The 23,891-nt window shown below is 37.4% G+C and overlaps 1 long non-coding RNA gene across 1 annotated transcript; it reads left to right on the top strand.

Annotated features, from left to right (window-relative positions):
* Positions 1-12,932: 12,932 nt before the first annotated feature.
* LOC115307594 lies at positions 12,933-23,521 on the top strand. The gene is made up of 3 exons (XR_003915913.1): positions 12,933-12,982; positions 18,844-18,939; positions 23,408-23,521. It is a non-coding gene; the product is annotated as an uncharacterized LOC115307594 (long non-coding RNA).
* The last annotated feature ends 370 nt before the right edge of the window (positions 23,522-23,891 follow it).

Genomic DNA, 23,891 nt, shown 5'->3' with positions numbered 1-23,891 from the left:
GATTGAAAAAGACCTCTAAGATCATTGTGTCCAAGTACTAACCCAGTACTGCCAAGTCCACCATGAAATCCTAACCCTAAGTGACACACCTCCACGTCTTTTAAATACCTCCAGGGTTGAAGACTCTACCACTTCCCTGGGCACCCTGTTCTAATGCTTTACTACTCTTTTCAGTGAAGAAATTTTTTCCTAATGTAAAGTCTATACCTCCCTTGGCGCATTTTGAGGCCATTTCCTCTCACCCTGTCACTTGTAACCTGGGAGAGGAGACCGACCCCTGCTTCGCTACAACCTCCTTTCGGGTAGTTGTAGAGAACAATAAGGTCCCTCCTGAGCCTCCTTTCCTCCAGGTTAAACACCACCAGTTCCCTCAGCCACTCCTCAGGAGTGTACCTGGCTACATGAGTGAGGGGAAAATGTGCGTGTTAAGAGATACTATGCAACAAGAAATTGCTAGACTTGTTGAAGACATTGCTAGAAGGTTAATGATGCCATAGTCATCAGTGACATTGGGATTATGGACCTGAGTGACAGATAGAATGCTTGTATTCTTCACAGTGATTAGAAAGCAGATAAAAAGGGAGGGATTGCGAGGGAAGAATATCAATGCTGTTTCAACCACGTTCTGTCATTGTTCCCTATGCTTATGTGAAGAGGTTTCACTTTCCCTTACTATTTCAGTGTACCTCAGACACCTCCTCCAGGTCCTTACATTTAATCATCAGCTTTATTCCTTTCATCTGCAGTTTTAAACAGTGATCTCTCCCTCTCACTTCTTTCCCACAGCTCCCTCAGAACGTTTTTTGTGTTCCTGACCTCTCTGTTTCTCTCTCTCCACTAGCACTTCAAGCCCATTTGCTCTTCTCACATCTTCTCATAAGTTTCTAAAAAATCATTTTTTCTATTCATTACTCTGGTATACATGACAAGCATTCTTGGTAAAGATTCCCCCATACCTTAACTTGAAAGTACTTTGAGAACTGGTACATTTAAGACACAAATGTAGGCACATGATATATACTAATCTGTGGAGCAGAATATAAAACCCCAGAACAAAATCATTACTTTATTGCTGGTGTCATCCAAAGAATCTATAAATCTGAATTTTATATCTGCAACACATGAGCAAAACCTGGCCTGTATTTCTTTTTAACATATCTTCATTCTAATCATTCCTAACACTAACTGCAAGTGTCTCAAGCTTGACAGCTAGTTTAGCATTAGACAACAATAGAATATTTCATTTCTGTAAGTTTAGTTATCTTGTTAAAATTCATATTTGCTTGTAAAATACTGAGAAAGGCTTTTAATCATTTGCTGTCAAAATGCCAGGCAGGTTTTTACATCAAGAATTGGTAAAGTCAAAAAATCTTTTAAAGTATTTTTTTTAAAAAAATGTAAGATATATTTTCATACTGGTTGAAAAAAATACCAATAAACATATATCTTTAAAAAGAGAGAGGGCAGAATGAAAGATAAAGGTGGGGGTTGCAGATCTGTGGGGTTTCACTCCATGCAGTACATGTGGGTGTGTGGTGGTGCTGAGGTTAAGAAAAGTAGGAGGGGTGGGGACTTTCAAGCCAGAGAGAAGAGAAGAACCTGAAAGGAGGAGCTGCCTGAGATCAGGTCCCGTAGGAATCACATCAGAGAGAATGTAAGCAGGATGGAAAATGGGAGCTACAATATGCTGCCAAGCATGAAAGAAGATGAAAAGTCTGTAAAGGACTGAAGAGGCTGAAAGATGAGGAGGAGAGTGGAAAAACAATGAGTTGAAACATAGTCCCCTCTGTTGGCAAAACAATCTTCTCCATAGCATCTTCTCACAGCCCAGCTGTTTCTTCACTACCACTCCACTGTGATTGCTCTAAGACCTGTATGGAAACAACAGAAAAACTATTTTGTGGTACCTTTATTCTTAATGATATGTTATCCATTTGTATTTTTAGGCCATCCATGCCCAGGAGCCTCTGGGCACATAACAAAATATAACCAAAACACAGTTTAGTTTTAAAAAAGGCAACATGGCCCAATTAATTCCCCAATTAATTAATTTATTCTACATAGCTTTGGATTTTGGTCTAAGGATTTTATGTAGGACATTGAAAAAAAAAAAAAAACAGTTCCACTGACAAGACAGGTAATTATTTTATTCAATGATTTTTCTCAATGCAAAGCTATTAATAGCTGGATCACTAGTGGGGGGCCAAATTCTGCCCTGAGGTAAACCCAGCACCATTTCATCAACTTCAAGGAAATTACTGTTTTACTTGGTTCAGAACTGGGCTGTTAAATTATAAGTGCCCAGTTATTCATAGAACTGAACTAAATTCTTTTTCTTTCTTTTTTTTTTTTCTTCAAATGTAGAAGTTAGCTCTAAATCACAAAACCAAACCTGAAATATATGGGTATAGTTCCTCTTCTAAGGAAAAGAGGAGAAATGTTCTCCCTCCTAAATCCTTGAGCAGCATCTACAGGCCCCAACTGTGTCCACACAGTTTTCTTTCTGAAAAAACATATCCAGGGCTTGACAAGACCTCAAATACAGTTCACATTGTCTGAAAACAAATGACATATGTAAGGTAAGAGGACAAAGGAAAGGCAAACATATTCAAATATTTAATGTTTAATGTACAAGGCTACACATCTTTTCTCCTCCTCCCATATCCAAAACTCCCTACACATTTGTTACAAATACATCAGCAAGTATCACAAGAAAAGCTCCAGTGTGCTTTCATTAGCCTTTGGACAATGTGAAAAGGAAAGAGGTTTAGGTTTTGGGATCACTGTGTCCATATGCTGCCAGCCTGGTGGTGACTACTCATTCCTGTGAAGGGAGGGAAGAGGTGGGGAATGAACGCTGATCTGCCTCTCTTCTTGGAGTGGATTTCACACCCACATGCTTTCATGTGCCCTGCTATGTTTAAATCCCTCATTATTACAGTCGTATTATCTCTTTGCCATAACTTACTTCCCTGTTTTGAACATGAATCGCTGACATACTTAGATTGACACTGATAACCTCATGCCAGACTGAAAGGGAATTTGCCTCATGCATGGTAGTAAACTGATACACCTTGGGGGCATTCTTGAGAGAATGGGCATTAACAATTTTCTGTTGCATACAGAAACTTTGTACCATGAGATATTACCAGCAACCCTGCCTTCTCTGTATTATGAAATTAAACCCTTTTGTAGCACATTTTTTCACCTTAGCAGTAACAGACCTTTTTTTCATTGCTAACATCTTCCTTCCATTCCTTTCTGTCCTTCTGCATGTCTTCAGCTACAAATAGCAAAAATAGTCTACAACCCCCCAGATTCAAATTGGAGTATAATACCACACTGAGAGGAAATGTGATTTAATAACTTGTTAGCTTGGGACTAGAAAAATTCATTTTCTAGCATTATTTTAGAGTGCTCAGGTGACCTTGAACAAATCCCTCTCTCTGCCTAGATTCCCCATTTATATAACATGATTTGTCTTTACTTGTCGCTGTAAGGATAAGTACAAAAACTTTATAAAATGCCAGCTGAAACAAAAGAGAATACAGGAAATAGCAGATATTTGCAAGAGAGTAACTTAAATTTAAAGTATGTACATACATATATATACACACATATACATATTCCAAGTCCTTGCTCCCTTCCTTCTCATCTCTAGAGTTTTAGAAAAAGGAGAGTTAAGAAGTACATGAGTTTTTCTCACTTGTAGAACTGTATGTTATCAGTAATTTCATTAAAAATGGCCATATATGAGGCAGGTTAAAATCAACATAAAAATTACTGAAGATGCTTTCTCCTTTGTTGCTTTAAGCCCACTGTAGCCAACATTTACCAAAACTGAACAGAAGAATTTACTACCATTGATTAATTTACAAACATGAAACAAAACCTAAAGCCTACACTAATCATCGATACTACAAATCTGTAGAATGCAAACTCTTTTGAAAACAAAATAAGAGTTCCAAAACCTCATTAGCAGGGAGTCCAGTCATTATTTAACTGTAAAAAAGGACAGGAGAATCCATGTTTGGTGCACTGGGGCTGAATACAGTCTGTGACTGTATTTCCCTATAGTCCTTAACTGCATGCCTTTGGAGAAGTTACTATATTTCAGAACATTACTAGTATGTATTCCACCAAAAACTGTTTGAAAGGCAGGGAAAAGCCACCCTTGGTGTAAATAATGCTGAATAATTATGAAGAGAAAAATCTATTGTGTAGAAGTAGTGTAGAAATCTCAGATAAATGCACAGGGTGTGCCACAGTTATTATACAATGCTTCCAATTCAAATAATGAGTTGTGTTGCGTGAGGATTGTGAGACCTGCTAGGATGCATTTGTTGCCAATTATTTTTATGGGAAAGATCATTGTGACATCAATGTATTGCACAGAATTTTTGTTGAACTCACCCTGGAACTTGTGTTGTGACATTCTAAAACTTCTTTGACACTTATGGTATGGAATTTGATGTCCTTGAGCTTTTAAATTTAGGCTTTATAATATCCATGTTGTGAAACCGTTGTTGCACACCCAGTTAAACCAGTTCCTTAAACACAAGGGAGTTGATACTGTGATTTTCAAGAAGGAATTCTACATGTTCTGAAAAGAGTCTTGTGTCTGTACTACACAATTGTTTTGCAAATGATACTGTCCACACTGAAATTGAAGATAATAATATTTTACTGCCCCGGAAACTAATGGATATGCTATTCTAGTGGTTGTACTGTTTACTACAGCAGAGGTAAATGCCCTGACTTGTTACTAAGATGTCTGTAAGCAATTAGTTGCGATCTCAAATAAAAAGCTTTAGTATCACAATCCAGATTTTTTAATTTCCTTTAACACTCCCTTCATTTGCACATTGTAAAGAATTGTATCTAAGAAAAGATATGTGTCTGGGCTGTCTGCCAAGAGTTTTGGGTTCTTAACAGATTGTTTTTCCCTGTGGGGTCGACTCACTTTCTGCTTGAGATGTCCACTTTTATCTGTATTTCCTGAACAAGTCACTTACATGTCTAACTCCTATACATCTTGAGTGCTTAAAGAAAAGAGGCATGTTGGTAATGTTATCATCAATTGTTATCACCAGTTATCAACCATCCTTAAATATAAAGTCAAACACTTTGAAATAATTCTCTAAATGCTGTTCTCAAATACCATTTGTTGCTGCAATTGCTTGTCAATCACTGCCCAGTCTCACACCTCATCCATGAGCACAGCAATTAGAGACATCAGTGAAGATCATAAGCACATGGGCTGGCTTCTTATTTGATGAATCGCCCAGTAATTTTTCATACAGGAATTCGGACAGGCTCTCCTGTCTGAGCAGTCCCCTGCTACCCTACAGGTGATCAGACAGTTGAGCTGTAGCAAACATGATCTGGTGCACATGACTGTCCTTAGCCTTGGGATTCAGTGATCATAACGTCCACACGTAAGACAAGCATGATGCAATTTAAAGTAGGTCACTGGGAGACATATTCACAGATGATCTTGGCATTTTTTTGTTCTTGACTGAACTTAGGTTTGGTGGGGGATGTTTTAGCACCCCTTTGCACGCCTTTCCAAAACTGCTCTTCAGTACAGCTTTAGACAGCAGAAGTGTAACTGGTAGACAGAGTACTCTGTATGATCTGTTTAGAATATGAGAGGAAAGATTTCCTAGTGACAGCTGCAGAGGATGTGGTCTTCTACACTTTCTGCATCACATCTGCTGGCTCTGTGTAGATAATTTATAATTTAAGACATCTAAGATTTCTCTGGCCATGTATGCTTATGCCCCTGAATAGGCACTGCAATGTTGTCCGTAGAAGAGTCTGTTCTCAAACTTGAGATTTCGACACATAAAGTATTATAGCTGGAGAGCATCTAAACATATGGACACGAACTTGTGGTAAGAATATTCATCACCTTTTTCTGTTAGTGCTGCAAAATTTATCTGTGTTTACGAATTTTAACACCTGGTAGATTTTTTTTCCCCAAACTAACAATTGTAAGGACAAGACTCAGAAGTCAAAAGGAGTACTAACTAAAGAAAAGTGAGTTGGGAATAAAGGTATTTCTCTATAAATCTTTGTTTCTGCTTTGGAGAAGCATTGATGAAGATATTTAAAAACTGTTGAATATGTAACTTACTGAATATATATTAAAAATATAATGTGAATTTTCTGGATCAAACAGTAAATTATGTAGTGTTCCCTTAAATATACTATCCAATACAATACCCAGTAAACCAGAAACTAGACAAAGTTCACAGTGGTGACTTCTCTTAAGAGTGAAATATATTGTCAGTGCAAACATATGGATTTAGAACCTGAAGAACAAGTTTTCATTTCTTTCATTTGTGGATAACAACAAAAGAAGTAGTTCATCTTTAATTTTTGAAAGATGAAAAACAAACTATGACAACCACTCACAGTACATAAATAGAACATCAATGATAAATTATAAAACAGATAATTTTCCTCAGTGAATAATGAACAACAAATGCTGAAAAATTAACCATTTCATTTATGTTGATAGAAAACTTAAGAGCATACCAAACTAAGTTTCTTTGTTTGAACGGTAGAAAATGAATGACAGTTTCAGCTTCCAAACTGATAGTGAGTGGGTCAATTTGCACTGTACCTTGCCAGTGAAGTTCAAGAAACATGTAACATATTGAATATTCTAATGATCCTTCTCAACTTTTAATTGGACTTGAAGTCTATCTGCCTCTAGGTATGTTAACTCTATTCTTTTAAAAGTATAAGTTTACTGGGATATTCAAACATGTATTGTATCATTTATTTTGAAGCTTGCATGATACTTTTATATGAAGAAAGAGCATATGTGTCAGTACTCTGTAAGGCTATGTATACTTCAGGTGTGTATACCTCAGATATTTTCATGTTTGGGGCACACACGCCAACTATGTTTAAGGAATTTGCACTTCAAAAATATTTTTCTTTGCAGGCCTTCAGGTAATGTTTTGGTTAATCAGCAGTTAGCACACTACTTTTCAGCAGTACGATTTTAGTTTGCGATGCTTGCCTTGGTTTTGTCTCTTTACACAGTGTGGTGACACTCTAAGCAAAATAACCTGATGCTGTGTGGTCTACATTCAGAATGTGTGTATCCATATCAATTCCAAGATAAAGCTTTGCTCAGTGGAGGAGACAATTTCCGTAATGCATACATACATGTACATGAATAATGTATTTCTGTGCTTAACTTGCTACCTCTGCACACTCCTGTTTAGGTGTGCTTGAAGGAACAGGACCCAAAAAAACCTTTATCTCTCACAGAGGACAGTTGTTTCAGAAGAGAAGGAGAGTGATGCAAACTTTTTCATCACCTAGTGAACAGTCCCACAGTCCTGTGCCATTTTTTGTCAAAAGCTTCTTTTACATTTCCCACTGAGGCTTCTGACTTCCACCACAATGCTCCAGTATTTGAGTATGTCTGGAAGCTGTAGGAACTTGATGTTGCATAAAACTTTCATGTTTCATAATGCCTTACAGACACTGTGAAGCTTTTTGAACTGATATTGGTGACAGGTCATAAAATCTCATTTATCACTGACAAAATGCCCAATATCTTCAGCAGGATTGAAGCAATATTTTAAAGTTCTTTAATTTTTTCATCTTTTCTTTTCACTTCCTTTTTGTCAACAGTGGCATTTATTTTTCATTTTTATTATCAGATGCTAACTAGAAAAACTAACAAAAGAGAAACATATTTCTCTATTCTTTTTTGAGCTGGTCACTTCGTTATGAGATAACTTCCTGACATAGTTGGTGACTGACCCAACTAGAGAAGGTATCCCCTGGACCTGGTGTTTGTGAACAGAGAAGGACTGGTGAGTGATGTGATAATCAGAGGCCACCTTGGGCTCAGAAATCACAAAATTATAGAGATTCTTGGAGAAGTAAAGAGGGGGGTCAGCAGAACTGCCATTTCCAGAGAGTAGACTTTGGCCTGTTTAGGAATCTGGTTGACAGAGTCCCTTGGGAGGAAGCTCTGAAGGACAAAGGAGTCCAGGAAAGCTGGACATTCTTCAAGAAGAAAATCTTAAAAGTGTAGGAGCAGGCCATCTCCATGTGCCAAAAGATGAGCTGGTGGGCAAGAAGACCGGTCTGGGTGAACAGAGAGCTTTGTCTGAAACTCAGGCTAAAAAAGGAGAATTTATAACCTTTGGAAGAAGGAGCAGGTCACTCAGGAGGACTACAAGGATGTTTTGAAGTTATGTTGAAAGAAAATTAGAAGATCCAAAGCCCAACTAGAACTTAATCTGGCTCCTGATGTAAAAGACAATTAAAAAATGATTCTATAAATATGTAAACAATAAAAGGAGGGCTAAGGAAAATCTCCATCCTTTATTGGATGCAGGAAGAAACATAGTGACAAAGGGTGAGGAAAAGGCTGAGGTGTTCAATGCCTTCTTTGCCTCAATCGTTAATAGTCAGACCAGTTGTTCTTTGGGTTCCCAGCCCACTGAGCTGGAAGACAGGGATGGGGAGCTGAATGGAGCTCCCATTATCCAAGGGAAAATGGTCAGTGACCTGCTACACCACTTAGACACACACAGGTCTAGGAGGCCGGATGAGATCCACCCAAGAGTAGTGGCATAAGTGCTTATCAAGCCACTTTCAATCATTTATCAGCAGTCCTGCCTAACTGGGGAGGTCCCAGACTACAGTAAGGTAGCAATTGTGATACCCATCTCCGAGAAGGGCCTGAAGAAGGACCCAGGGAATGACAGACTGGTCTGACCTTGCTGCTGGGGAAGGTCATGGAGCAGATCATCCCAAGTCCCATCACATGGCACATACAGAACAACCAGGAGATCATGTCCAGCCAGCATGGGCTCATGAAAGGCAGATCCTGCTTGACCAACCTGCTCTTCTGCTATGGCAAGGTGAACTGCTTAGTGGATGAGGGAAAGGCTGTGGATGTTGAGTACCTAGACTTTACTAAAGACTTTGATACCGTTTCCCAAAACATTCTCAGAGAGAACCTGGCTGCTCGTGGTTTGGATGGGTGTATTGTTCACTGGGTAAAAAAATGGCTGGATTGGCCGTAGGGTTTTTTAGGACTCCGTATTAGGGTGAATATCGATGGCTTCAACAAGGGGATTGAGTGGACCTTCAGTCAGTTTGCAGATGACACCAAACTGGGCAGGAGTGTTATCTGCTGGACAGTAGGAAAGGCTCTACAGAGGGATATGAACAGGATGGATCAATTGGTTGAGGCCAATTGTATGGGATTCAAAAAGGCAAAGTGCCAGGTCCTGCATTTGAGTCACAACAACACTGTGTAGGGCTACCGGTTTGGAGATTAGTGGTGGAAAAGGGCCTGGAGGTGATGGTTGACAACCACTGAACATGAGCCTTGAGAAACGGAGTCTCAGAGGAGATCTTACCACTCTCTACAACTACCTAATAGGAGGTTGTAGTAAGTTGGGGGTTAGTCTCTTCTGCCAAGTAACAAATGATAGGACAAGAGGGAATTGCCTCAAGTTGCCAAGGGAGGTTTAGATTGGATATAAGGAGAAATTTCTTCATGAAAAGGGTGTTCAAGCATTGGAACAGGCTGTCCAGGGAAGTGGTGGAGTCTCCATCCCTGGAGGGATGTAAAAAACATGTAGATGTGGCACTTATGAACATGGGTAAGGGGTGAACTCAGCAGTGGCAGGTTAACAGTTGGACTTGATGATCTTACAGGTCTCTTCCAAGCTAAATGATTCTGTGATTATTTATAAACTTTATCTGTGAATAAAACCATGAATTTTACCTGGTACTAAGTGGCCTACATCCTTGCAGTTCTGTCTTAAATAAAGCAGACCTTGAAAACCCATGGGCATTTAAATACCCAATACTTTGAGCACAGGCTGAACTGAAATGCAGTTTTAAGTCCATGCAGTCTTTCAACTCCATCTTTTTTTTCTGAAAGGAATTCAGCTGCCTGGTAGCTAGCCTACCACTATAGTTTGTGCCATTTCTCTCCCTCCAGCCCAGATCTACTTTTCTTGCCTTCAAAAATGTGACATAAACAGAAAAAAATCCTCAGATTACAATGGTTCAAGCCACCAAATAGTTTAAAATTATCTAAATCAATCAACTTAAGTTTTATCTGCAATGGGTACTCACCCAAAAGTAGTTCCTACTGAGGTCAAATGCCTCGGTTACATTAACATTGTCCTTGGTGCAGTTTGCAGGTGGATCCCCCAACTGTCCAACTTACTATGCTTGAGTTCATTTACACCATTGAGTGATTTGAACAAGATAAATTTCTTTTCAGATTAAGTCCAGACCAAAGGAGAAAATCCCCTACACTTCAAACAGGGGAGACATAAAGCTCCCAGACAAACCAGCTCTGACCTACATATTCACTCCCACAGTGCCAAACCCCTGCTTAAAACAGACACAGTCAAAGGAAGTTTTGATGTGTTCCATCTGATGACAGTCTTATACCCGTGAAGCCAAACAAATGTTCATTTTACAAAATTAGAGTAGATTTTAAAGTTAAATAATTAGCTATATGAAATAAATTTTTTGTACTTCTTAAAAAAGAATAGAACTTCTTGAAAACACAAATGCTGCTTTGAGAAGGTCACTAATTTCTGCACAATGTAAATGGGAAATGCCCTCACTTATTCAACTTCTTCAGGAATTCTACATTTTATGTACATATATGTATTCTTCCAAATGATAGGGGAAATTTTCATTTGATCCAATTTTTATTATTTTCCCGTTGATATATATTAATTTCTTTCCTTCGTCAGACTGCCTTTGGCTTACTGTCATGCAGTCACCCGCATGCATCTCTCCGTAGTAGCTGTTGCTTTTTTTTCATGCTCTCATGTAGCATGCATCCACTCACAGCACAGAAAATGCAGTGCTTTAAAGATCCTCAGAGTGGAGCTCATCCACAGCCTACCAGAAATGTAGGATCAGGAACTAACACCTTGGTGCAAGGTCACTCCAATTCCCTCCCACTGTTTTTCTCTCTCTGTTTTATACCAAAGGGAATTCAACAATACAATCTTAAGTGGAGTCTTCAGACTATACCATTAGCTTATTGAGTAACTGCACCTGCTTTTAAATTTTAATGATGCATTTTTAATATGATAAATGTATTATACTTCAATGGGTTTATATGCAGGTTGAATAAACTATGAGTTTTGTTACTCTTCAAATATTACTTTCCAAAGAACGTCCTTATAATTGTATAGCTCGTGTAGTTGCACATGTTCCTGGTAGTCTTAAAATGACTGTGGTTCTGTACCAGTGAACACAAGCTACTTTTGACTGCAAATGGAAGTTAATTTTTTTGTTAACTTCTGAGCCATACCACCTAGAGTTAGGCTTATAAAGTGTTTAATCTATATGGCTGCTAGGGGAGGAAGAAGAGTTTTTTTCCTGTTGGCTGGTTACAACAGGATTCAGTAAAAAAAAATGCTTCCAACATTTTGTTTGAACTGAGTTGCTGGAAAGTGTTTGGGATATTCATAAGTATTTTCTTGTACTAGCCAGAAAGTAAAGGAAGGGTTTGAAAAATATCATAAATAGTAGTTACTGATTTTATAGAGAGAAGTGGGTGGCTGTAGTGAATGATGAGAATTTTACCTTTTAATATAACTACCAAATGTACTTGATCACCAAAAGACTGAAGTGCAAGATACAAATATAGGAGTTTGCTCAGGAAATCTATATGTATAAAAGAAAACAGATGAATGTTATTAGTTTTATTTTGCTGTTTCAAGTAAAGTGTATTTGACTTAAGAAATATTTCCAAATAATTGTTACTGAATGCTTTGCTTGTTTAATACAGAACAAATACACTTTATCACAATTTTCTCCACCCTCCCTTGTCAGATTCATTAGTGGTGACCTAGAATACTTCTTCATGGTTCGAATTAGGTTTTGTACTTTTTGCTGATTTTCAATTGTTGATTCTCTTTTAAGAGTTTTAATAAATATGCCGCAGGGATAAAAGTGCTTACTTCTGGACATTTATCTTCAAGGAATTAAACTGAGACCAGAAGCTCAATCTTGTTTTAGTGTAATGAGTTCCAGTTGTTGTGTTTTAGTATGTTTTAATAAGATTAATTGCCTTTTGCCCTGGCTGATTCTTTCCTTCATTCCTGTGGCTAACAAAGAATGGACAGTCACTGAATTACCTGAGCAAGAAATAATATCTAGTGTAGAAATATTATCCAGCTGGCAAAGAACTAATGTTACTGGTTTACACCAGCCTCCAGGCACAAATGGAGTCAAACATCTGTCACACTGCAGCAATTTTCATCTGGCTAATGGGCTGTTGGCTCTATATGCCAACTAGTGTAACCACAACTTACTTTAAAGTATTTCAGACCACTGCAAGATGATTTTCAGAATAAAACGGTCTTAACTAGGTGTTAGTTGTTGTCCTTTCACTGTTTTCTATCAGTAAAGGATGCAATGGAAAATACTTTGACCTTGGTAGGATTCCTTTCCCTTCCTTTCCTTAGAACAGATATAAGATCCCTGCATGAAACATCTTAATTCATGAATGTCTGCAGTGGTTGAACATTTGGCAGTAGTTGCATTTAACTTCTCTTTGAAGTCTACAAGATTAATCATCTCCCAAGTCAAAGTATAAAAGTGACTACAAATGCAATCCCTTTGGTTACCATCAGGCTTTTCATAAGTATATGGTCAGACACTCTATTTGTGGTAGTTTAGTCTAGGCCTTCCTTGGTGACCAGTTTGTAACCAAGGAAGTGCCCAGATTTTCCAAGTATTCCCTACAATTTTTGCATAAGCCAGGGTATAAGAAGAAAGGAGAAGTGGCCTTCGCCCTCTCTTTCCTTCCAGCGGCTTTGGAGGTGCAGGTTCCCTGCTGTTGAGTCTGTCGTTGTTGGGGAGCGAGGCCTGGTAAGGCCTTGTTGACCTTGGGAGACACAGGTTGCCGACAGTCGTTCCAGAGCAACTTTCTGTTGTCCCAAGGAGAGTAGTAAGATAGTCTTTTGCTAATTCTTTTAGTTGCTAGATCTTGGGCTACTGATTGAGATATATATATATTTTTTATTTTGGTTTTGTTCCTTTTTTTCCCTTCCCCCTTCCCTTTCCCTTGTGAAATTGATTACATATTTCAATTGTATATAACTGTAATATAAGTGTAAATATATTTATATATATTGCTTTAGCTGTCTCTCTCTTGTTTCGGTTCTCTTGGGTTTTTTTCTCTTCTCTCTTAGTTTAGTGGGGGGGAGGGAACTTCTTGTGGTGAGGTTTGGAGACTTGGCAGGGAGCCAGCTTCAAACCATGTCACTATTGAATGATGGTGGACAGCAAAATTGCACTCAGTGACACTGATTCACTCCAGCACTTTGGTCATACCTTAACCCTCATTCCTCTCTCTGCAAATTATGTTTTTCTTCTTAAGCTTAGCGGATTAACCCTAAGTCTTTGAGCTGTACACACAAGTGCCACCAAAAATTACAAATTTCTCTAAGTTGTAGCTTCATTCTGAATCACAGCATGAGCAATTTGCAACAGCAGCTGGTCCACTGTGTCTATGATATTGGATTAATTCCCGTCATAAAATGTTCATGGAAATTATGAAGAAGAACATGTGTAGATCATAAGTGTGGGCCTGGTTTGTTCCTGAGAGCTACCTGGTAAAATTTTTCATTATGAACAAAGAAATTAGATTTCACAAACCACTATTTGCAGTTCAAGCTACCTTCTTGCAGGGTTGGAATAAATTGATTTGGGGCAATGAAACCTGTGAGATTAACTCAAATATTCTTCCTTCAAAAGTTTGGATGCAATATCTCTCTGTTTTCCTCCAGCAGCCTTTATATTTTCACACTGTTAATGAATGAGTGCTTAATTGCCACAGCGAATCTGTCTGGGGTTACTTCCCAGCAGTCTCTTGCCAAGACCAGCTGGACTTCTGCTTGTATTCTGCAGCTGATTAGTGGAAGCTGCTAGTGTTAAACATAAATAAATAAAAGACCTACACACCAAAGAAAGCGTGGAGTTCAAGAAATTGTAGAGTTCCCCTGAAGTCAAATAATTTCCTTCAAATTAGAAAAGTTGACAATGGTTCAATACATAACTCCTGATACATCCGTAAGAAATAACCAGCTTTAATCAACCTAAGTGGTTACTGAGTGCTACCATTTCCCCCACAGAAATGTAATGCTTTTCTTTGACTTTAAGGAATCAGAATGGTTTTGTTTTTTTTTTTCCGTCAGTCTTGAAGTGCCACTTTAGAGTAATACCGATATCTGGGTTCTTTTCTGTTTCACAGAAACCAGAACTGTTCAGACTGATTTCTCCCTACAGGGTTGTTTTGGGGGTGTTTTTGTGTCTTAAATATTTAAAGCTTAAACAATCACTTTGATGTGGCTACAAGACACTTAGCTAAAACACTAACATTGCATACCTCAGTTCTCCACTAGATTCAGCTCCATTATTTCTTTTGCATTACATAAGCCCTGGATATCCTTGGGCTTTGTTGGTGTGAGTCATCTCCTCGATAAGATACTTTGTTAGAAGTTCAGTAGAAAAGTGTGGGGGGCTTTTTGTTTTAAAATTAGGCAGGCCTTTTAAAGGCTAACTACATCAAGGAAGAGATTACATGAACTACAGGTGTACATCACATACATGATAATTTTAAAGATAACAGCTACATATTAGAGCTACTGATTAAGTTGTAGGTAGATTTCAGTGTAAGTATGTGACTGAACAAAGAAGATACAACGTATCAATACGAGTGCTGATTTATCCCTGACCTGCACAAGTAAACTGCAGAAGGCCTACCTGTAATCTTTGAGTTATGTTAGTACAACACCAATGCTTTCACCAAGAGAAATTCTCTGCTAGGAGATATAAACTATAACAAGTGTCAACGAAGTGTATGTATCTACTGATTTTAAGGCCAAGTGAATGAAAGGAACAGCTTTGATTTCAAAGAAAGAAGTTGCCTTAATGCCTGAATGTGGCCATTATGGAGCTATTTCTCAAGCCTGTTTTCTGGCAGGAAGTGTCCCATAGTTCTCCCTATTATAAGCAGAATGTCTTTTTCATTTTTCCCAAATGAAAAATGGTGGTTCATCCCACAAGCTGTTGCTTCCTGTGTAGATATCTAACATGTGGTATTTAAAGAAATATTCCTAAAACTGCAGTTCCTGGTTTCTCAGTGGGTTAAACTATTACTAAATTTTATTTGAAAAATTTTTCTGGATAGCTTGACAGCTTTCCCAGTGGGATGGGGATCCTCAGAATCCTGGCCTTTCTCTACCACAGAGCATTCAAACCCTGGGAGGGACAATGGGATATGCATCTATAATTCTGAAGAAGAAATGTCAGGAGGGATCCTTTGACAAGTCTTGCAGACTGCCTGACATCCCCTCTGCTAGTTCCTCCCAGACAGACTGGTGTGCCTGTACTACATAGCACTGATGTATGGGTGTGTCCCAGCAGAAAGTATCCAAAATTGTGTTAAATCTTCATTATGGTTCTCTATAGCAGTATTTTAACTAAAAGAAAAGTGTTTGAAATGAGATCATGTCTCATCTTTCAAGTGGTAAGGCCAGTTGGGATGGTGTTGGAGGACTACATAAAATGGAAGAATCTGGTCCTGGCCCAGATTTGCCCATTCTGCCTTTCAAGAACAGCCAGTGTTGTCTTGTCTTCAGACAGTGCCTATGCTTCATCTGCAAGAGCTAGTGAAGCTGTGTAGAGCCATGGCAGGGTATGAGCTAGAAGTTAAATTGAATGGTGCGTATGTGGTGATATAATATTCAAACTATATTCCTTCTCATCTTTTATTTTGCAATATAAATATTCCCTTCAGTCTGTGACTCTGAGGAAGCATAGATATTGCAGTCTCTGAATTGTATGCTCTATACCTTTGAGATCAATGGATGCAGGTGTGAAGTCTGTAAGGCACATATTTTCAGAAACAGCATGTTTTAATGCCTGTGCACCAACATTTCTATCAGAATTTCTCATTCATATGATATTTGGAAAATTTGGATATTTGGTAGTCTTTAAATTGAAATTTAAAAAATGGAAGCTCTATTTGCCAATAAATATTGAAAGTACAGGGGAGATTTCCCATTTTTCTGTGTTTATTAAGAGACCATATTTTTTGAGTATAGATTTTGAAATATAAAAGGTAAGACTATAGGGCTCAATCTTTTAATTTGCATTTATACAAAGTGCTTAGTTGTAAGAATGATCACATTTAGTCAGTGGTTTTCTGGGAAACACGGATGTTGCAGGGTGATATTGTTGCTTTACATAACTACTTACTTTTACAAGCTCTTGAATTTTCCAGAAAGAGTAACATTTTAAGCTATCATGTTAAAAATTGTCCTATTACATTAATCAAAAAATATTTTAAAGTGATATTGAGTTGCTTACTGTAAGCATACCTGCTCATATGGTTATGTTACTGTAATTTGAACTGTAATTAACAATGAATAATGTCAGATGAGACTAATTCATGTGTAAATTTAGCAACTTAAACCACCAGGTGCTTTAAAAAATCATCTGGCTTCCTTTAGTGGTTTTGATGCTACTGGTGAGATTCTTCTCCACTTTCATTTGTTAGTAACTTCACCTATAGTTACAGTGAAAGTGAGAGGTGTCTTTGAAGAGTGATTCATTCCAGCCTAAGATGGGTGTCTAAAACAGATTGGATGAATTATCCTCTAGTAGTGTCTATCCCTTCACAGACTAATGAAGAGATAGGTAGCTCTCAACTTTTGATCTTGGAAAGGCAAATAAAAAACCCAAGACTATTGCCAGCAGAATTGCTGACAGGAGGATTCATACTGCTTTTGGAAAATCTGTGAGATCCACAAGCTGAAAGAAGTTTAAAATTGTAAATGGAGTCTGGATGACACACTAAGACTGAGCGCCTGCATTTGGAGTTCTGAATATAGTGGGAAATACTGATTTATACCCAATTGCTATACCTTGTTGCTTCTCTGTGAAAAATTAAGGATGGTCTTTTGGGAAAAGTAAAATATTGAGAACCCATTGTAAGCTTTTTACTGAAAATAAATGGGATATTGGGGAGATCTTCACTTGTTATACTAGTAAATGGTCTATAAGTCACTTAGATCTTACTGGGACTTCTGCCAGTACAATACATCATTCTTTTTAATTAAAATACTAGTTCTACTCAAAAGCACTAAAACCCATCAAAAATTTCAAAAAATCTTGTCCTTGTTAATGTGAAATGGTACTTCACCTGAATCAGAGATGTGATTTTGTCCATGTTATCATCCCAACCAGAAAAGATAATGTTGCATAAGGCATAAGTTTATACACGTGTATTAAAATATATATGAATATATGATTTATTCAAGATGTATTTAGAAGAACCATATTATCATATTTAAGCAGATTCTCTAATTTTTAAGACTGAGTTATGCAATATTTCTTCCCATAAACTCACTCTTTAAATAAACAATTTATAAAGCAGTTGTCTTATGAACTGTGTTCTGATAAGTTTGTTTAGACACAACAGTTTTCATAACTGTCACTGCACATTGAGTTTCTTATATTTGCTTTGGACAGCAAACTGCCAACTACCTGCAAACGCTAGCAACTTCATACAATTTGTTTTGGCAAAAGGTCACCATGCAGAAAATTTTCTGTAAGATGTGGCAAGTCAGATTTCTACATACTATCCTCACTGGAACTAAGGCTCGAGATTGTTGTTTCTATAATACTCATCAAAGCTAGAGCAACAAAGAAAGAAATGCTAGTCAGGTTGCTCTACTCTTTCTTTCACTATTAAAGTTTACTGCACTGTTTAATTTCTGATCATGTTAAAGTCCCATGTAGCTCCTACAGTTAAGTTAGATCTGATCATAGGAAGAGAACGTTAAGTCAGATTTCAATCTCAGTTGCATTCAGAACAATTCCACCAAGTCAATATATTTACTTTTATGTAAATGGTTCAGATTCAGATTCTTATCATTTGGTTTTATTTTTGGAAGGAAAATTTAGGAGTCCACATTGACAACCCATAACCTTTCTTTTATCTGTACATCACTGCAGAATTAAGTGCTGTTTTCTATTCTCTGTTGTTATGGCAGCATGTTTTTCAAGATATTGTATTAACCTGTCTCCTACAGATTCTACTGGTTTTTCCTATAAAAAGCCTTGTAAATAGATATGAGATCTATGTCCAATTTGAGGTGTATCATATTAAAGAGATGGATACCATGAACTGCACGCAAAAGCATCCAGATGCTGATACTGACATTTTCGTATTCTCTTGTTCTTCTTTTAAGTTTTATTCCCCAATACTTTACCAGCATTTTTTGAGTCAGAGTTCTGTGTTGTCCAAAATACTCTACCCACACAAAAACACAAAAATGCATCTGGCAGTCTTGCCCCCAGTATAATACTCTTCCCTCCATACTTAAATGTGGATCTAAAGCAGATTTTAGACCTTTCAGTGAATGCTTTGCTGTACACAGAGTCAGAAAAAGACACCAAGAACCGACCATATGTGAGTCCAAAATACACTGTAACCCATGGAACAGAGCTTCCCCGGCAATATGGAAAATGATGTTATCTTACAACAAAATTATGAACCACTTAAACACAAGAGCAGCAAGGCCCTGAGATTTGCTGGTTCAGAAGGAATCAAGAAATCCTCCATATGCACATATTTTAAGGAAGTGCATTGATTAGATCATTGTTCTGACACTGACACTGCAGACATTTATAGTCATGAGTTACTTAATGTATAAATGGCACATTGCCATTAATGACAACATTCACAAACATGCTTTTTTTTTCCCCTTTATTTTTTTTTTGCTCATCTCTCTATTTCAGATACTGAACCATTTACAACACCAAAGAAGCATAGAACTGGAAGGCAGAGAACAGTAGCCTCAGACCTCCTGGTTAGGGCTCTTTCTGGGAAAGTTGGTGATACAACTTTGAGCTGAGCTTATTAAATGTTAATCAAGTTACCCTTTTGTCTTTGTGTAACAGGCTCATACTCCTACACCCATTCACAGATGCCTGTTCCCAGTCCCAGTCAGGATTTCTTTCCCCTCAAAGTCAACACACTCAACTGTGTTGTTGCTGTGAAAGCAAAAAACTTGTGAAGGAGTCATAGGACAGGGAAAAGAATTACATGGAGATGGAAGGAGAAGGTGTTTTGGCCAACGATAAAACAAATGTTTCTGTAAATAGCAAACTCACCTCGGACTTCTACACCTTCCTGTTCTTTTCTTTGTCCAGTCAGGCTTCAATCTACTACTTAGGCCAACAGATGAACTGCTCACTTGACAGTTCTCTAACTAAGAAAGAAATCTTTCAGGGAGAAGGTCAGAGGAATGTATTTTTCTTCATTGCTTTGAAACTGGTGGCTAGTTGTGCCTACAAGGCAAAATGACAATCCTGACATCATTACTCTGAACCTTCTCAAACTGAAGCAGTGAGTGAGTTAGGACTCTTCTAGTTACTAAACTGTAAGATGAAATTGCACTTACCATCAGTAGTATCTAGAAATAAAAGGGTGCCTTGTCCATAATTCTTTGAAACAAAGAACACTGACACTGATTTTCTGAGGCAAGTTCTGACTCTGGATTTCCAGTGAACAGAAATGAGATTCCCAGTGGACATAAATACTTTTCTGGAGGTCTATATGATGTATGTACTCCCCAGCAGTCTTGCTGATAGCCATTATTTTGAACTAGAATTCAAGGATCTGACTGTTAAGATTAAATGATTTGCTGATGGATAGTAACTGTGCTAGAAAAATAAGAACGTAGGTTAGAATTAGTTGTCTTCCTTGTTCTTCCTGTCATTGCATTCCAGAATGAAATATCAAAGTAAACCTTAGAAGTCAAATCCCAGTAGTGCTGGGAGTTATGTCTCTACTGTAAAAGCAACAGAGATGGAACAAACACAGGCTTTCATGAAAGTCTAGGGTGAAGGTTGTATTCCTGGCTCATCGCATCATTTTGTTTCTTCCATTTTTTTTTTTTACTTTATGTTTCCATGTCCTTCAAAGGAGTATGTTTTATTGGCTATATGTTAGGAGTCAGACCAATGTGTTAGGAGTCAGTCCACAAGCTTCTTGTGGACTTGCTGTTCAGGGAAGCAACTTACAATCTTCCACATGCTACTCGTAAGATGCGTTACTAGTACTTATTTATAGCAACAGATAAAGCTAAGCTAAGCTGCAAAGTGTGTTGATATTCTTGACTAAAAGGTGCTGCACAAAATGCAAATTACTACTGTTTCTCTTCTCTTCATCATGACACCTCTTGGCTCCAATTTTAACACAGTATGCTCTTCTGTCTCTTCTTACAATTGTGTTATATTGTTCTCCTTGCTCCCTCCTACCACCTCATTTTTCCTTCCACATCAAGAAGCCTTTCTCAGTAATAGTTCTGGCATTTGGGCATAAGGAGTGTGCCCCACTCAGAAACATAATAATATTATATCGCTCTAAAATGTGGTTATCTTTGGTTCAGCTCTGGATGTCATTTACAATAGTTCAATAGAATATTCAGTAGAATAGATGATGATGGGTCTGATTCTTTTCACTTGTGTCAGACCTATTCTAATGTAACTCCATTGCCCCCAATAGCATTCAGCTGATCTTAAATGAGTAGTAATAGAATAAATATAGCTGAGATTTTTTTAAGCATCCATAGCAGATCAAGTGTACCACATCAGTGGACTGCACATTTTTGTCATTAACAGTCAAAACTGTGAGGCCTCTGTGGAACTCTACAGCCTCTAAAGGCCTATATAAAACACATAAGCACCTAAGATAAAACAATGAAGATATTAATTTATCAAAATTGGGCAAAGAGAATTTGCCAGTTTCGGGGCGTACTGTAAGACCTTATCTACTGCCAAAGCATTCCCATTTTTACAAATAAGGGCACTGCTAATACAACATATTTCCTGTAACTTCTTTCCATGGGGAGTAGCTTAGAAACATAGGGGAGCAAGAAAATTCCTGGTGTTGCTTCACAGTTTTCCTGACATAGAGGCACTAACCTGAGCAGGAATAGTGATCCAGATACGAAGATTCTTGCTAGGTTTGCATCAAATTATTTCCAACAGCATTTACTATTTACATAACACTACTAAAATATTTTTAGATGCTCTGTCCAAATAAATTTGTCACTGTGATCTCAGTGAAATCACTTTTTTTTCTTTCCGAAGAAATTTGCAAAAAGTTTTCTAATTCTTAGAGATAGAAGTAAAGAGATCTAAAACTATTAATTACTAAACAGAAAAAAGAAGCAACCTAAGAAATTAGAATATAAGTAATCAAAATATTCAAAGCCACCTTTTGTTTTTTAATGAAAGACTCCTTGAAACAGCAATAACAATGTAGACTTGGGCTAGAGAGGTCACACTGAACTCACGGAATTTTTTTTAGACATTACTACCATGGCAGATAAGAGAAATTCAGTGCATGTACTATACTTAGATTTTAAAAAGGCAGCTGACAAGATTCTATACCAGAGATAAATTTCTTAGCTACGGTCATCGAATGACAAGAATAATAGGGTAATGGACAAAACACTGGCATAATAGCAGAACACAAAAAGATACCTGAATATAGATGTTTCATCCTATTAAAGAAGAAAAAGATGGATTAAATATATAAAATAAGAACAAATTTGAAGACTAGTCCTCTAGATCTCCCAGACTGGATGGTGTGCATGATTACAAAAGGGAAACCAAACATTGAATGAATCAATTTTTGTGCTTACTCCTCAGAGAGCTGAAGGTGTGTAGATCTGTCAAGGATGGTCACACTGATTGAATTTAGATCTGTTGTGCCTGTATTATTGGACCAAGGTAGCACTTATGATGAGAGATAAACAGTTTTTTTAGCAAAGATTAAAAAGTCTTCTAAGCTGTCGGTGATTTTAATGTCTGGCAAACAATGACTAACAGAGGGTGCTTCCAACTCCCCCTGTACATCACAGAGAAATGATAGGCATCAGAGTTCTTCCTGGGAGCAAGGAATGAGGAAGAAGAAGTGGGTCTGAGTCAAAGGAAAGCTGAGCCACCAAAGCCATGAAGCAAGCAATATGTTTACAAGCAAATTGAGATACAAACTCTGTATAGTTTCTGGAACATAGAGTAGGGGGAAAGAAAGTCCGTAGCATGGATGAAAGATTGTCTGACTCCCTTCCTCCAAATGCTACTCTGCAAAGCTCTGGATAACCCTGTATGGTATTATGTTTTTATTAACTAGTCCTAAGTGGTAGAGGTTCTGAAAACATGTAAGTAAAAGCATTCTAGGAGTACTGTGAAAAATAAAAAGGATAATTATTATAAAAATGGTACTCTCAAAGCTCTCAAAGCATTTTTTATTAAATCAAAATTATACTGATGTAACATTAAGAATGAGATTTTAACTGAAATGTTTAAACCAAAGGTTTCTTCAAGAAACCCTCACACTGTTCCCATGAGTATATGCATAACAATAGATTCTTTCATTGTGTACTGAATTTTTGCATCAGACACTGAATAATAATTATTTTCCACTGTAGCTTCACCCCAGCCTACCTGGAGTTTCACAACACCACAGAAGAAAGCTGCTTTCTGAATAGGCAGCTCCTCAAAGAGGCAGTGATCTACCAGATGCTGAGAGGATACACAGAAACATGAGGGAGGGCTTAAGCCAGTATATAGGAGAGAAACCAGATGTGTGAGAAACATTATACAGGCACTGTCAAAAATGAAGAAAGAAATAGCTTGAAGAAGCAGATGGGTGGACAAGGTGACAATAATATCAAATAACAAAACAGACAACAAAATGCCTGGGGGTAGGGGGGGGGGCGTGGAAAGGAAAGAAAAATTCACAATACTTAAAGAGATAAAACCAGGTAAATATGAAAATTTTTGAAAGCAATGAGACACTCATGGGTTTTTCTAAGATGTGTGTATGCAAATTCAAGAAGTATAGCAAAGATGACATCAATAGTAATAATTGTTAGAGCTCTGAAATTATAAGGGTCTCAAACAGGTTAATGACTGTGGTGTACAGCTGCATCTAGAGTTATAGCTGGTCTCAAAATGAAAGGTACAAGTGCCCAGATCCTTTTAGGTACTGTTTAAAAATTTTAAAAAGAGTTATATACTTACATCGATTCAATCTTAATTGATCTACAGAATCTTAAAAGAGGCATAAAAGCATCCATGCACAAAGCTGTATGATTTTATTGATATTATTCAAACATTATTGCTATCTTTAGCATTTAGTTCACATCATGCAAAACTCTTGCATAAATAAACCATAGTTAAGTTGATTTGCAGTTGTTATTAGCTGGTAATGTCTGCATTCAGTTTTCAGCGGATCCTAAAGTTCCACTCACAACACTGCAAATTTTTGAACTGATTTTTCATTTAGGTATTTTCCCTCAAAAATCTCAACAAACAATGGGAGGAAGAAAATGGATACCAGCCTAGAACAGCTTCATTGATAAAATGAACTTGATCTATGTCTGATAAATCTTGATATTCAGGCGAGTGTTTCAATAGCTTTTTCTATGGCTTTACATTTAATTTGCATGAATTAAAATAATTGACCAAGTACAAAGTATATTAGAATCCAAGCTACTATGTCTTTGGAAGGCATAGCATCTTTCGGTAGTATTAGAAAAGGGATCTGTCTAAAGGAAATTCACCTCTTTACAGTACGGAAATTTCAAAATGAATAAAAAGTAGGCAACAACATGGAGGAAAAAGAAGAGTAAGACTAAACAAAAGAAGTTAAAAGGTTGGTTGATTTGCTTTCTTGCACAGTTCCTACACTAATTTTTATCAGAGTGACTTCTGAATTATGTTGTTGTAAAAGAAAGGAGAAAATAGGATAAAGTTAGGATAAATTGACT

The sequence above is a fragment of the Manacus vitellinus genome, unplaced genomic scaffold (assembly GCF_001715985.3).
Source record: "Manacus vitellinus isolate BGI_N305 unplaced genomic scaffold, ASM171598v3 scaffold_2_pilon, whole genome shotgun sequence".
Lineage (NCBI taxonomy): Eukaryota > Metazoa > Chordata > Aves > Passeriformes > Pipridae > Manacus > Manacus vitellinus.
This window is presented reverse-complemented; position numbering and strand designations above follow the sequence as displayed.